The sequence below is a fragment of the Petromyzon marinus genome, chromosome 85, assembly GCF_048934315.1.
Source record: "Petromyzon marinus isolate PM22_M1 ecotype Great Lakes invasive population chromosome 85, UKy_Petmar_22M1.pri1.0, whole genome shotgun sequence".
Lineage (NCBI taxonomy): Eukaryota > Metazoa > Chordata > Hyperoartia > Petromyzontiformes > Petromyzontidae > Petromyzon > Petromyzon marinus.
In genome coordinates, this window is record NC_133750.1 from 5982336 (window position 1) to 5997840 (window position 15505).

The window sequence follows — 15505 nt, forward strand, 5'->3', positions numbered from 1 at the left end:
TGCTAGTGTCAAGAGTCAACTCGGCTTCGTGGTTTAACTTCGTATTATCGATCAGGATAATTCAATGATTCTCGCTTTAGCATTTACCGAGTATGGATTAGAGTGTGTATGTTAGGTCACCAAATTCATATCTCATCGCAGAACCAGATCTTATGCATAGATTTCAGGAAAGAATCACACGACCACTTCTGCATTAATCAATTTATTTCTAATTAAACCTTAACTCTAAAAGATACAACTCTCTGCTTGGAATTACAACACAGTATCAACACAGTCTCATCAACGACTGCGTGGTTTCACTTTGACACCAGCACCTGTGGTTAATTCCGCGAGCTGTTGGTGAGAGAGAGAGAGAGTCGTTACAACATGCATATGCTAATCTAAATAAAACCTTAACTTTATCATAAATGATTATACTTGAATTGTTCACGCAGTACCACACTTATTCATAGATCCATAAGCAACCCTTATCACGTTGTTAGCACATTAGGTCACGGAACAGTTGAGTATTCTGTAGAGTACGCGATTACGTGCGCGATCAGTAACGAGAAGTACTTAAAGATTATATGACGATATTAATACAAAAAAGGCGATCAAAACCAGTTATTATTCCCAAAGGCACAAATATCTCAACAGATCCATCGGGTAGATTATATGATTACCGCAATGGCTTAGGGTGAGGGGGTGCGGTGGGGTGTGCTCTCTCCCCTGATATCCTTATCTTGGACTAACGTTTAATTAATTGTGAACCAGATCGCCTGATAAGGAAGCCGGTTGGATATGCTATCCCCTCCCACGTGAGCGTAGCTCCGTGGTGAAGGTGTCAAGGATTCATTCGTATTGATGGATCGGTTGGTACTTATGCGATTAGAAGTACAGCCCCAAAAAAAATATTAAGGAGGAAATATTACGAATATACTTATAAACGACGGAGTGTTCACTCGATATGCCGCGATGCCTTCACAGCCACTGATGGCCTATGGGCTTGAGTATTGGCTTCTGGTTAAGGACCCGTGTATGTTTGAGTGATGTGAATTGTTTTGAATGGTCAGTGTTTGGAGTTGAGTCTTTAGGTCAAGCGAACGCCTGATTTGTCGTGTAGTGGAGCAGTGTGCGTCATACATATCAGTTGATTAGGCTCGGCCCACACTGGTTGACGTAGGCTGACCAGCTGACACGTTGTTGTAGTTGCGATGGCGTACACAGCACGCTCGTAGCGTGCGCGGGAGGGGAGTCGGCTTGGCAGCTGCGCAATCGGCGCTGGCGATGCACGTTCGTAGCCTCGTCGCTAAACAGCGAGCCTCGCTACTCTGGCGATGGTAGAGGCTTCTTCTGTGTCTGCAGGAATGAGTTGGGCTGGCAAGCTGGTCTTGTTAGCTTGCTGATGAGTTGGGTTGATAAGCTGGCGAGCGGGAGCCGCTCCGATGAGTTGAGCCCTGATGGGTGTTGAGCTCCTTGCTGGTGAGCTGAGGAGCTGAGGAGCTGAGGAGCTCCGTTGAGGAGCTCCGTTGATGAGTTCCCCCGAACTGATGATGAGTCGAGCCGACCCGCCGGTCGCAGCTCGCTCCTGAGCCGACCCACCGGTCGAACTCTTGCTGATGAGATGGCGAGCTCAGCTGATGGGCTCAGCTGAGCTGGGCTCAGCCGAGCCGAACCGGACTCCGATGAGCCGGCCGAACTGAACTTTCAATGCGGCAGCGTCCTCTTTTATGCCAAAATCCTTCTTCTTGACTCCTCCCCACAAGGTGGGGCTTCTTTTGGATTTATCGGTGTATCGTGGTCTGGAGCGTGTGTCCGTCTGTGTGTCCGTCTGTGTGTCCTTGTGTGCGTCATTTACGGCCTTGTTCTATTGATTTCCATAGACCGTCAAAAAACAGCAGGTGTTACAAATCGTCTCAAGGCGTCTTTGTCTGTGTGGCACAACCTTGAGGGAGGCGGGATTCTCCCCTGTGTGACCGACTCTCACGGCTTCCCAGACCCAGGCCCCCTCTTTTCATACGATCAAAAACAACAGGCGTTTCAAATCATCTCACAGGCGTCTTTGTCTGTGTTGCACAACCTGGAGGGAGGGGCGATGTTCCCTCATACGACCTTTACCGACGCACGGAGAAATGGTTCAGTTTTTTTTTAAGTAACATTTTCATCACAGACTCACAGTTATGATTCTGCACGTGACTTGAGGTCTGCTGTGTTTGCTGTGTCAGTCTTCCATCGTGGCGCTTGACTTTAGCTCCAGGGAAAGTGCTCTCTTAAGCGTATGTATACTCATCATGTACGGCAGGGAGACAAAGGCGGCCGGGAGACATTATTTTTCCTTGGCCCCCGGTTTAACATCGCTCAAGTATCTGCAAGGCCATGCCAGCGGGACATAGCTCATGGCGCCTTTAACTGAAATTCCCTGTCCCACTCTCTCGCTGTCTGTCTCAGTCTCTGCCCCACACTCTCTGCCCCATTATCGTGCAACTGCGAGCTTTAGCACAGACACCCGATGGGGTCTCTCCCGCCCTCGCTTCAGGGCCGCGCCTTTATCTGCTTCTCGGTCTACACACGCCGTTCATCTCAAGCTCTCCTCTCCAGTCCTCATTAATTTCGTAATTTCGTCTGGCTGTGGTGGAGGAGTGTTATCTATCGGTTCTCAGCCTTGTGAGCGCAGGTGGCTGTAATAATGAGTTGGCTCGTGTCTTTGGCGTGCCGAGGTCAGCTTGGCAAGGATACCCGCAGGCGCCTCTCCCGCTCCCACTTCAGGCTGCTCTGACTTACGTGGTGTTTTTTTTTCCTAACCTTAAATTAAAACTGCATTCTTATTTGCTTATGTCTGGAGGTTAGAGAATTCGTTTTGACTTCAGTAAAATTCCGTGTTTGTCATACGCTTTGGTCAGGTTGTACAGGAACTTATTAAAGATGAATTACCATTCAGTATTGGATGAGCAAATGGGCAATAGTTCATTGCTATGGCTCGTAGCCTTGTCTCCAATTGGAGCGAGCACGAGGATCGATAGTTTAGCCTCCTCCTGTGGTCGAATTTCGAACTTTAACTAAGCAATGCGGTGTAACTGGATGATCTTTTTGACTTGCCTATGTCTGTGGCTACTGTGAACTCTCCGCGACCCTAGGCTCCGCTTACGTCACCCTGCAGCTTGCCGTGCTGCGCTGTCTGCTTCATTATTTTAATTTCAAAACAACGGCCCGTGCTGAGGTTGGGGGAGGTTGTCCTTGGAGCCTATTATTTATCGCATTTATTTATTTAATTATAAGGCGGATAGTGTTAGTATCAACGCTCTGTGTGATCATGCCTTGCAATCTCCCCAACCCAATTATTTCCAAGGTCTGCTTCTGAGCTCGTTAGCACGCTCTTATCTCCGCTTTCACACGCTACGGGAGGGCAAGGCGTCTTTTTGGCTTGCGTGTTGTTTTTCAGTTTACTATGCTCTTATGTGTTTTAGTCATTAAAAAAACATATAGGTGTATCGGTTAATTTCTTGTTAATATTAATTTTGGAAAAAGGCGCATATCCAACACCGCCACGCGTCCAGAGTGAACACCGCCATGCGTCCAGAGTGAACGCCGCCACACGTCTAGAGTGAACACCGCCACACGTCTAGAGTGAACACCGCCACGCATCCAGAGTGAACACCACCACGCGTCTAGAGTGAACACCACCACACGTCTACAGTGAACACCACCACGCATCCAGAGTGAACACCACCACGCGTCCAGAGTGAACACCGCCACGCATCCAGAGTGAACACCGCCACTCGTCCAGAGAGAACACCACCACGCGTCTAGAGTGAACACCGCCACACGTCTAGAGTGAACACCGCCACGCATCCAGAGTGAACACCACCACGCGTCTAGAGTGAACACCGCCATGCGTCTACAGTGAACACCGCCACGCTGTTGATAAGCCTCACCTCGTTGTTGTTGTTGTGGTCCACACCAAGGGTCGGCTTTCTTTTGAGCCTCGACCCAATTGGTGCTCGACCAGATGACGCCAAAAGGCGTACCCAACCCTTGGTGTGGACCAATCAGTTTCAAGGACAATGCATATATTATCATAGTATGTTTTTTGTTTGCATTTTGACTTGCAGGTATTGTGGTTAATAATAAATGTGGTTAATGCAGACATGAATCCTCGGAAAAAGGTTTCAGTTTTGTTGCCAGAAAAAAAAGGGGAAAAACCCTATTATTATATTTTGGTACTTGCAAAAGAGGTCGAATGATGTAAACATGCCCCATTCATTTGATTTAAAACTAAAGGCAACCGCCCACCATGGTTTGATCCTTTGATTACAAAGCTCATGAAAACTAGGGACAAGGCTTGGGCATGTGCTCAGAAAGGTAATTTGGTCAATGACTGGCTAGAATACAGGATTTTAAGGAATAGATGCCTCAAAAAAATACGGCATGCACAAAAATGCCTACTTTTCCTCCACTCTCCTGGAATCACATGGCAACGCCAGAATCTTCTGGAAAACAATCAAATGTATCGAAAAGGCATCCAAAACAGAAAATATGCCCGTTGAGCTTAACCGAAATGGGGAATATTTTTCAGATCCCCAAAAAATAGTTGACAATTTTAACCTTAATGTTTCTGAAGCTGGTAATCTTTTTGATAATGTGTTGGGAGTCACCCCTGCTCATGCAAATTCCTACACCCCTGTACAAACATTAAATGAATTTAGTTTCCAGCCAATCCACGAAAGTAATGTTCTGAAACAACAGTAATACCTCAAATGGTCATCCTCTACCGGAGCAGATAGTTTTCCCATCTTTGCTCTACTAACTGTTGGTCACCTAATATACAAACTTATTGCCCATATTTTCAACCTGTCCATCAAAGAAGCACCAAAACAATCTGGGTTCCGAAAAAAATACAGCACATCTGCTGCATTAGACTCTCTGAATCACATTTACAGTAGCCTTGAAAATAAGCAGTACTGTGCCAGTCTTTTTCTTGACCTGTCCAAAGGTTTTGATAAAGTCGACCACAACACCCTGCTTAGTAAATTAAGTTGCCTCGGTTTTTCCGAAAACGCAGTAAAATGGTTAAAAAATTACCTCTTTTCTCGCACCCAAATTTTATTCACAGATGGTTGGAGGTCAAACAGTGCTAAGATAACAAAAGGGGTTCCACAGGGTTCCATCCTCGGCTCCCTCTTGTTCTCTCTTTACTTCAATGACTTGGGCACTGACCTGGATCATTCCAGGGTATTTTTTTTTGCAGATGACACGATTCTGATTACTGCTGGCCGCTCTCCAGATGACGTGATTGCTAAGCTCCAGGGTGATTTCAACAAACTACAACATCAGCTTGTTGCTCTTAAACTAGTCCTGAATACCTCCAAAACCAAGGTGCTATGCTTCTCACCAGGACTAAAGCAGGAAGTTATTTTTCCCCAATTACATTCCTTGAATAATTATCAAATAGAACAAGTCAAGATCTATAAGTATCTTGGGGTCATCCTGGATTCAAAACTGAATTTTGAAGACCACATTGATTATATTGGTAAAAAGATTAAAAAAAATTTGGTTTTCTGTATCGACACAAGCACTGCTTCCCCCCAATGTTCCGTTTGGAATTGATAAAAGCTACCATACTGCCTCTACTTGATTACTGTGACATCGTGTATAAATCAGCCCCAAGTACTGTACTGAAGAAGCTTGATTCCATCTATCACTCGGCCTTAAGATTTGCATTGAACTGCCCATATAGGACTCACCACTGTGATCTCTACATTGGGTCAAACTTAACATCTCTTCATGTTCGACAGCTTGTGCACCAGATCTTATTTATTCACGATGTACTTACAAAAAATTCCGCAGACTACCTACTGGATCTCCTCTCTGTTTCAAAGAACAAATTTGACCTCAGGTCTTCGCTCATTTACCAGCTTCACATTCCCTATTGCCGTACAAAAACTGGAGGAAGGGCCTTTGCTATTGATGCCCCCAGGGTCTGGAATGCTATTGCCAATAAACTGCAACTTGAATCACTACCTATGAGATCTTCACTCAAAACTGCTCTAGAGGAGTTGTACAACCCTAGCTGCCACTGCTATTCAGTGGCCTAAAATATGGCTCTAGATTTTGGTGTTATAATTTATTTATGTAGTTTATTGTTAAAAATTCGGTCACAGTCCCTATGATCACTGTTACATTGGATTTATGGCTTTTATTTTGGTGATTTCGAAAAGGTTTTTTTGTTTTGGCCATGTTTTTGTTTATTGTAGTACGGAGTTAGACTGATGGCCTTAATCTTAGTTGTCTTGTGGTTGTTGTTGTTATTTGACTTGCATCCCACTAGGATTTTTGCACACAGCGTTGGTGTGCGGTGCTATTTCAGGAATATTTTGATATTTTTTTCCTGTATTTTCTGTTTGCACAGTCACACAAAGTCACTTTAAGATGTTTTCTTGTTCGTGTTGTTTGTTTGTTGCGGTTGCACCCGATTCAAGAGCCGAATGGCTCACAGGGCTATACCAAATAAATAAACCATGAACTAAGTTCCATTCCCGCTCGTGGCCAACACCGCCAGTGACGATTTTCTGAACCGGTCCTGAGCCTCCCCTACGTCGACTCGGCCTCAAACGAGTACCCGGTGCGGTGTGTAAACATCGCCACTAGGGAGACAAAGGCGGCCGGGCGTGGTGCTGGCCACCAACCCCCTCGTGTGCCGTCCCACCCTTAATAGGTGCTCGCTAACAGCACTTGCCTTACAGTCTGTTAAGGCTATACAGGGCATCTTTGTCTTTGTTAGGTGCTCACTAACAGCACTTGCCATGACATTCTGTGCAGGCTATATGGGGGATCTTTGTCTTTGTGTTGGGAGCAATTTTGAGTGGCGTGTAGCCGTGGGAGCTGAACGGGCGCATGCTGCTGCTGACAGTCGTTGACTACAGTGGGACAGACGCTGATAGACACACACAGACAAGACAGGCGGACACAGACAAGAGGAACACAGAGACAGAGACGACATAGACAGGCAGAGAGAGACAGAGGCAAACAGACGGACAGAGAGATGTTGAACACACTTAACTCGCTCCATTGAAAGAGATTCCTCGATCTCTGCCCATCCCCGGAAGTCGTTCAAGTTTCTATTTCATTGTGTGTGGTGTGTACGTGTAAGCAATGTGGGATATCGATGTACACAGCTATGAACAAGATCAGCAGACAAGACGTCTTTCAGACTCTTTGGTTCTTTCGGTAAAGACACGTAGGTAGAAAAAAAAAAATCACGTTTCGATCGCAACACGAGCGGTCGTCCCCAGGCGAAAACATCCAGACATTGTCACGTGAGCTATGGCATAAGTCACGTGAGCTACGTCACGTGACAAAGATAAGGTGACCCCCCCCCCCCCCCCCGTGGCTCGCCCCGCTCAGCTGAGCATCGTTTTAATGCGGTGGGATCACGCGAAATTGATTTCTGTAAGACGAAGGTACTTTGAAAACCCACTGGCTATACTCCTTTATATAAGCGCACAACTTCATCTGTCTGTGATCAACGCTGCACTTTGTCGTTTTCATGCAGGGGGCGCTGTAAACCTACTAGCCCCCTGCATGAACGATGGAGGTGCAGGGGCAGACGCTCGATCACGTTGGAATCCATCTGCAGACGGCGGTCTTCTCGTACGGCCAGCTCTGTGTCGCCTCATCTCGATCCCGCGATCCCAACCAGGTGAAAGACCGCATCGAACCGAGCCCCCGGCAAGGCCATCTACTTCACGACGAGAGAAAATTCACACGAAATGTCGTTTTCAATGAAGCCTTCCAGATGTAAAATGATATGAGCCCTTCATGGCTGCTGACGATTGGTTGGGGAGAGGCCAGGACATGGCCCATCCGGTGAAATACTCCACCCCAACCAACAGGTTTAGTTTAGTTTCATTTAGTTTAGTTTCATTTATATTGGTGTAGCCCTAAAATTTTGATTTATATATATTTTATTATTTTATCGTTTCCCTTCAACGTGACTTTACCGAAAGAGCTAAGAATATGGTATAGCCCTGTGAGCCATTCGGCTCTTGAATCGGGTGCAACCGCAACAAACAAAAAAAACCAAAAACATGAAGAAGAAAATTTCGATTTAAAGCTTTCGTGACTGCAAGGATTCATCTTCTTTGGTTATTTCGGTAAAGTCACCACGTAGAATGAGACAGTCTCGTCCCTTCACCTGATGAAGGCCACTTGTGTTGTGGCCGAAAAGTCGTGATAATTTTATTGTTATTTTCTTTTATTAATTTATTATTTTATTCTCATTCTACGTGGTGACTTTACCGAAAGAACCAAAGAAGATGAACAAGAAAACATCTTACAGTGATTATGTGACTGTGCAAACAGAAAATCCAGGAAAAAAACATCAAAGTATTCCTGAAATAGCACCGTACACCGACGCTGTGTGTAAAAATCCCAGTGGGATGCAAGCCAAATAACAACAACAACAAGACAACTAAGATTTAGGCCATCAGTCTAACTCCGTACTACAATAAACAAAAACATGGCCAAACCAAAAAACTTTTAGAAATCACCAAAATATAAAGCCATAAATGCAATGTAACAGTGATCACAGGGACTGTGACCGAATTTTTAACAATAAACTACATAAATAACATGTAACACCAAACCCTAGAGCCACAGCTGGCTGCATGAGTCACTCCACAAACAACAGGAGCATCGGTCAGAGTATCAAATTTTTCAATGCACCTTTAAGATCAGCACGCTAAATCAAAATACAGATAATACTTTGCAGCGGTCATCCGGAGCGAAACATTTTATTTTATTTTAGGCCACTGAATATCAGTGGCAGCTAGGGGTGTACAACTCCTCTAGAGCAGTTTTGAGTGAAGATCTCATAGGTAGCGATTCAAGTTGCAGTTTATTGGCAATGGCATTCCAGACCCTGGGGGCATCAATAGCAGAGAAAACTTATTACCTCGCGGGGTAGCTGGAAATGGGCCCAAAATATCCAGCGCGACAATATCGTTCAACGCGGGAGACGCGAATGGATTGCAAAGGCGGGCAAGGTGGTCTCGCTGGCGGCTTACGGCGAGCACATTCAGTGCAACCGTGCAGGAGGTCGGCCAGAAAAAGAAAAAAAAACTCCAGTTGGAGGGCAGCCGGCGTTTTGTGGACTCACAAATGAAGTAAGCGCGCGTGGGTGGCCCAAACAATTTTTCCCCGGCAGGGACGTGGGCACGGCAGGTTCGAACTCCCGCGAGTCGCCATCGCACATCGTGAGGAGGCCGTGCCGTGTGACTCCCTAGCGCGGCGGCGTAAGCCGAGGAGGGAGACGTCTTCCATGTGAAGATGTCCCCGGACGTCAGGACTTAGGACCAACAGTGCGTCTTATGCAACGGGCGCGCTCGAACGCCGCCCGGCCATCAATGACCGGACCAGCTGTGGCAGCGAATGACGGAGGCAATCCTTGGTCAGGAGGCTTACGTCGCCCTGAAGCCACATTTCCCGACGAGAGGCATTACCGTGCCGAATACCCTTCTGGTAGACAACGGTAAGTTGATAGTCTTGAAGGACCTCCAGCCATTCGTGACAATTGGCCCCCGACGGCTGATCATGCTGAAGCGCTGCGTGGTCCGAACGTACTGCAAAGTGTCTACCGTAGAGATATGGCCGGTAGTGCTGGACAAGGAAAACAATGGCGGGTAGTTCACGACGGGTTATGCAATTCCGATTTAAAGCTTTCGTGACTGCAAGGATTCATCTTCTTTGGTTCTTTCGGTAAAGTCACGTAGAATGAGAATAAAATAAAATTCTCACGACGTTTCGGCCACAACACACCAACATCATGCTGATCCCACAGTTACATGCTAATTTAAATGTAAACTCCCCTCCCCCCTCCTCCCGTCCTAAGCTCGTTCGCTCTCCGTGGTGTTGATCCCTAACACCAACATCATGCTAATCCCCCCAGTTACATGCTAATTTCTGACTTTAACATCCTGCTAATACAACACATTAACACAGCTACTGTTGATATGTAAACTCCTTTGTCAAGGCGCTCTGTTCCTCCCACACAGCTTAAAAAGACGCTGCCAAGCTTGGCAGTGTCCACTCAAGCGCTGTCTTCTGGACAGTCCTGTTTCTTCGCCTGAGGACGGCTGCTTGTGCTGTGGACGAAATGTCGTGAGAAATTTTATTTCCTTATTTTATTTTATTATTTTATTCCCATTCTACGTGACCTTACCGAAAGAACCAAAGAAGGGTTATGCAATAGCGCAATTCTGCGGGGGCAGCACACGGCTGCCATAGGCTATGACGTGCTCCACACCGTCGACCGACTGTGACAACCTCCCTCCTATGCCAGTACAGGGCAGTCCCCGACTTATGATGGAGATGCGTTACGACGACCCCCATCGTAAGTCGAAAATATCGTAAGTCGAAAATGGCCTCGCCCTACCCCGGGAGTCTTAAAGAATGGTGATAATTTAGCAAAGCAGAGCAAGTTACAGTACCGTACTGTATAAATGCTGTATGTATTTATTAATTACAATACTGTATTGCACAGTAAAATTTAAAGTAAAAAAAAAACAAGGTAAATTCGTAGACTACCTATATGAACTGCAATTTCATGGAAAGTTTTTTCACGAAACAATCCTCCTATCTGCTATTAAAAAAAACTTTTAACGTGCATTGAACGTATCGTTTCGTGATAATCCTGAAAATGAAATCGCTAAAGCTACGTATCATACACGCGTTGAACGTATTGTAACATATCATATTCTACTGTACTCGCCAAGATTCTGTCCGTCGTCTGCATACTTGAACGATGTTTAGGTTGTTGATGGCCACATTAACTTAGAGTTGTCGGAAGAGGAGGATGGCGATGATCACGTTGCAGTGTCGTACCTCGTCGCACGCTGCAGCGTTTGCCTGCCGCGCGAAATAAAAAATATATTTAACAATTTTGTCATATCGCCATCGTAATATCGAAATATCGTAAGTCGGGGACTACCTGTACTACTGGCGTCGGTGTCTAAAGTGAATGGCACAGTCAAGTCGGGATGTCGCAAGGGAGGAGCACCAATCAGGGCCTTACGGTTGGCATCAAAGGAGGCCTGTTCAGCATCCCCCCCCCCCCAACTGAATTTCGCGCCTTTTGCCGTCAAAGCATGGAGGGGCTTGGCCATGGACGCGAGGCCAGCGACAAACCGGCGATAATAATGAGGCAAAGCCCACAAAACTGCGCACATCATCCTCAACGGAGGTGGGGACGGGCCGAGAGCGGACGCAGTCGGTCTTTTCGGGGTCAGTAGCAATGCTGTAGCGACTGACGGTGTGGCACGAGTAACGGCTAGCGCATGAGGTAGCGTTTTTTTTTTCACGCGGTTTAACTTTTAAATCCGCTGCCCGCCTCTTTGAGGAGGACCGCCCTCGATCGGTCGAGATGGCCACCGAAAGCTCGGCTGAAAACGATGACGCCGTCGCGGTAAATCGGGGCAGCAGTCCCACGGGAATCCCAGCGAGGACCGATTCCATCAGGCGTTGGAGCGTCGCCGGTGCCGAGTGCAGTCCCATGGGGAGCCGATTAAGCTCAGCGAGGCCCTGCGGAGTGCGGAAGGCCGTCTTCGGTTTGGAAGCGTCGTCGAGAGGCAACTGCCGAAACCCGGGTAATGGGTCTAAAGTCGAGAAGTAGCGCGCGCCTGGGCGTCCAGCCACTCATCCACGTGGGGGGGGTGGGGGCGCTGGATAAGCGTCTGCTACCGAGACTTTATGAAGCTTCCGGAAAACCAACGCAGAAGCGAAGGGCACCGTCGTTGCTTTTTAACCAAAACAATTTGGCGCTCCCCACGGGCCGGTGGGGCGGCGAGGTCACATCCGCCACCAACTCGTCGTCAGCGGCTATCCGCACGTGTCCCCTCTCGGCCCCGGCTGAAGCCAAGCAGATTTTGTCTGATTGGCGCAGCGTCACCCGTGTCAACGAGGTGACCGAGTGGCTTGGTGCAGCCGATGTCAAATTTACCCATGCTGGAGGCATCGGTCGAAGTCCTGCTGGAGCGCAATTTCGGACGCTGCAATGGCAACAGGTCCGTCCCTTCCGAACAAAGCGCGTCAATCCGCTGCGTATCAGAACGTGAACGCGGGCCGGGGGGCAGGGAACGTCCCCCAAACGTGACCCACCACAAGGGCCGGTGAAGCATGGGCAAGCACCGTGCCCTGGGGAATAGCCGTGGTCCTCGACCCCGCATTCAAGACCCCGAGTGAACGGTTCACTATCAGCCGATGCGAACGTCTGCGCCCCGACAAGATCTAACCCGCGCGCCTATGCCGCGTTGGACGGACCCAGCAGCACACCTTCAGCAAGCGCTGATCCGACGCAAAGAGGTTTCCGGAACCGGAGAGGGACTGGCATTTGACAGCCGGCCGGGACACGAACCGTGCGAGACGTCTGAACCGTGGCAAGCGCAGTGCGCAAGCGAGTGGGTGAGGGCAAGAGAGCCATGCGTCGGCCAGAGGGGAGCCCGATACACCCTTGGCCCTTTCCGAACATAGATGGACTCTCGGCCGTGGCAGATCACTTTTATAATTCAGTAGGCTCACGTGACATTGACTTCTCCAGGACAGAGGTTCTTTGCAAGCCATCGGGCTACCATGAGAGATTCGTTCATGAGGCTGTCCACGTGTACAAGCACAGAGACAATTTCAACCGAGAAGATGGATTCTGGCTTAGTAATCATTGGAAGGATTTGATAAACCATTTCGGATCTTAATTGATTGTTCACGCTTACGGTGGCTTTCAGACAGCATACATTAATTTTTCGTCTCCCCCCTCCTCTTTTCCGAACATAGATGGACTCGTCCTTATAAGTAAACTGTCAAATCGCTGTCCGTGGTGCTAACGGTTTTTAAATAAATAAATAAATACAAACCGCCACTTCTTTCAAATGTTTCTTGCCGTTGGTTTTCACACCTGATGATGACTGTTTGTGTTACAGTCGAAACGTCGTGATAACTTTAGTGTTTTATATATTTTATTATTTTATTGTTTCCCTTCAACGTGGCTTTACCGAAAGAACCAAGAATATAGATGAACTCGTCCGTCTGAACAAAGCTCGTCGCTCTCCGTGGTGCTAATCCCTCACGCCAACATCATGCTAATCCCCCAGTTACATGCTAATTTCTGACTTTAACATCCTGCTAATCCAACACATTAACACAGCTACTGTTGATATGTAAACTCCTTTGTCAAGGCGCTCTGTTCTTTCCACACAGCTTAAAAAGACGCTGCCAAGCTTGGCAGGGTTCACTCAAGCGCTGTCTTCCGGACAGTCCTGTTTCTTCACCTGAGGAAGGCTGCTTGTGTTGTGGCCGAAACGTCGTGAGAAATTTTATTCTGTTATTATTATTATTTTTATTATTTTATTTCCATTCTACGTGACTTTCCCGAACGCAATTTAACATCGCCGATGCGGATCTGGGCGTCGATCCTGCCAGTTGTCCCCAATGAACCCCCATTGGCGGCAAAGCACGGCACATCAACAGTCCGCGCGGGGACGACACTCGTCGGGCAAGATGTTACGGACGACGTCCGAGACGATGGCCACCGACGCTCCCGTGTCGACCAGCATCCGGACGTCAACCCCCTCAAATGGGACCTACGACGGCGGATGATCCCCGCGGCCGGAGCGACGACCCTATGGGCCAACTCGGACCGCTGACCCGGTCCGAGCGCCCCGTCGATTACCCAACCCCTTCGGATCCCCCCCCCCCCCCCATCCGACGCACGGCCACCCTGTGCGGTGTGAAGGTGCCCGGATCCGGCGTGGAGCCGAAGGCGGGTGAGGCGCTGGAGGAGGAGGAGGAGGAGGAGGAGGAGGAGGAGGAGGAGGAGGCGGCCTGGCGATCAGCCGCGGGTGCCGGTCGTCGTCCGCGTCGCCGGCGGTCCCGCCGAGCAGGCCTGGTCGTGGACCGGGTCGTCCCCGTGAGCCGCGGGTGCGCCAGGGAGCGCCTGGCAGCCCGCACGGAGTCGAAGCCGTCGGCGGCATCCGCTCTCTTCCTGGTGCCCGAGCGGCGCCCGGAGGGACGCGGCCAACCTGGCCAAGGGCGTCCCGCGGTGTGGACCGATCGGCCGGAGGGGCCGCGGTGAGGGCGGCGAGAGAGGGGCCCTCGTCGCCCCGGCGCGGCCCGGGGGAAGGGCGCGGAGCGCCGCGACCTCCGGCCAGCCGCCTCATCTCCGCGTGAGAGATGAGGTGGCGCCGGAAGGCCGCACGGCCGCCACCTGCCGCGGAAAACGCCTTCGACGCAGGCGGGCGGGCGGGCGGGCGGGCGGGCGTTGCTGCACGCTGGCAGCGCGTCTCCCTTCCGTGCCTCCGTGTCCGCTTCCGACACTGGATGTCGTGGGTTTGTGGTAAGCCGGGGACGAATCTTGGGAGGCGACACTTTTATTCAATCCCCCGTATAGCCTTAACAGACTGTAGGGGCAAGTGCTGTTAGCGAGCGGCACCTATGAAGGCCGGAACGGTGCACGAGGGGGTGGGTGGCCAGCACCACCCCCGACCGCCTTTGTCTCCCCAGTGGCGATGTTTACTACACACCGCACCAGGTACTCATTTGAGGCTGAGTCGACCTAGGGGAGGCCCGGGACCGGTTCAGATAATCGTCACCAGTGGTGTTGGCCGTGAGCGGGAATCGAACCCGGGTCGCCAGGTTCATAGCGCAGCGTAGCGCTAACCGCTACTACACTACCGCTCCCCACAAGATGAACACTGCAGCACAGCCCCCCGGTCTCACACAGGGCAACGGGCCTTCTAACTAACCACGGCCTAGGGAGGTACTGCCTCCGGCATAGTGTGCCCTATCACGGGGCTACGGCTCTCTGGGTCCTCCGGCTACAAGTGCCCCAGGGGAGGCTGCACCGACCTGACCCAGCCAGGGTGCGGTTCCGACCACTGGCCCACTCGGACCCGGCACTCGCAAGGACGTCGGGCCGGGGGTTCCCAGGGTCTCACCACTGAGCCACACAGAGTCCCGGCCCTGACAAGGGCAGCGGGGCTAGGGGTCCCAGGGTCCTAGCTAGCCGGTCTTCTTGCTTAGGTCGTGGACTGGCCCCGAGCCCTTCCGGGGGGGTCCGGCTTTGATGCCCAGTGCCGGTGCGTCAGCCCCTGGCCCCGCCTACCTTCCAGAAAGTTCCAGAGGGGGCTCCGGGGGATCCCAGGACACCCCGTAGCCCCCACTGCCTGCTGGATCTCCTCTCTGTTTCAAAGAACAAATTTGACCTCAGGTCTTCGCTCATTTACCAGCTTCACATTCCCTATTGCCGTACAAAAACCGGAGGAAGGGCCTTTGCTATTGATGTCCCCAGGGTCTGGAATGCTATTGCCAATAAACTGTAACTTGAATCGCTCCCAATGAGCTCTTCATTCAAAACTGCTCTAGAGGAGTTGTACACCCCTAGCTGCCACTGCAATTCAGTGGCCTAAAATAAAATGAGATGTTTCGCTCCGGATGACCGCTGCAAAGTATTATCTGTATTTTGATTTAGCGTGCTGATCTTAAA

General features: G+C 49.7%; 1 long non-coding RNA gene across 1 annotated transcript; it reads right to left on the reverse strand.

Annotated features, from left to right (window-relative positions):
• Window positions 1–186: 186 nt before the first annotated feature.
• LOC142907919 (uncharacterized) lies at window positions 187–3583 on the reverse strand. Its single transcript, XR_012931395.1, has 2 exons — window positions 1123–3583; window positions 187–333 (listed from the first exon to the last, which is right to left on the reverse strand). It is a non-coding gene; the product is annotated as an uncharacterized LOC142907919 (long non-coding RNA).
• Window positions 3584–15505: the final 11922 nt, after the last annotated feature.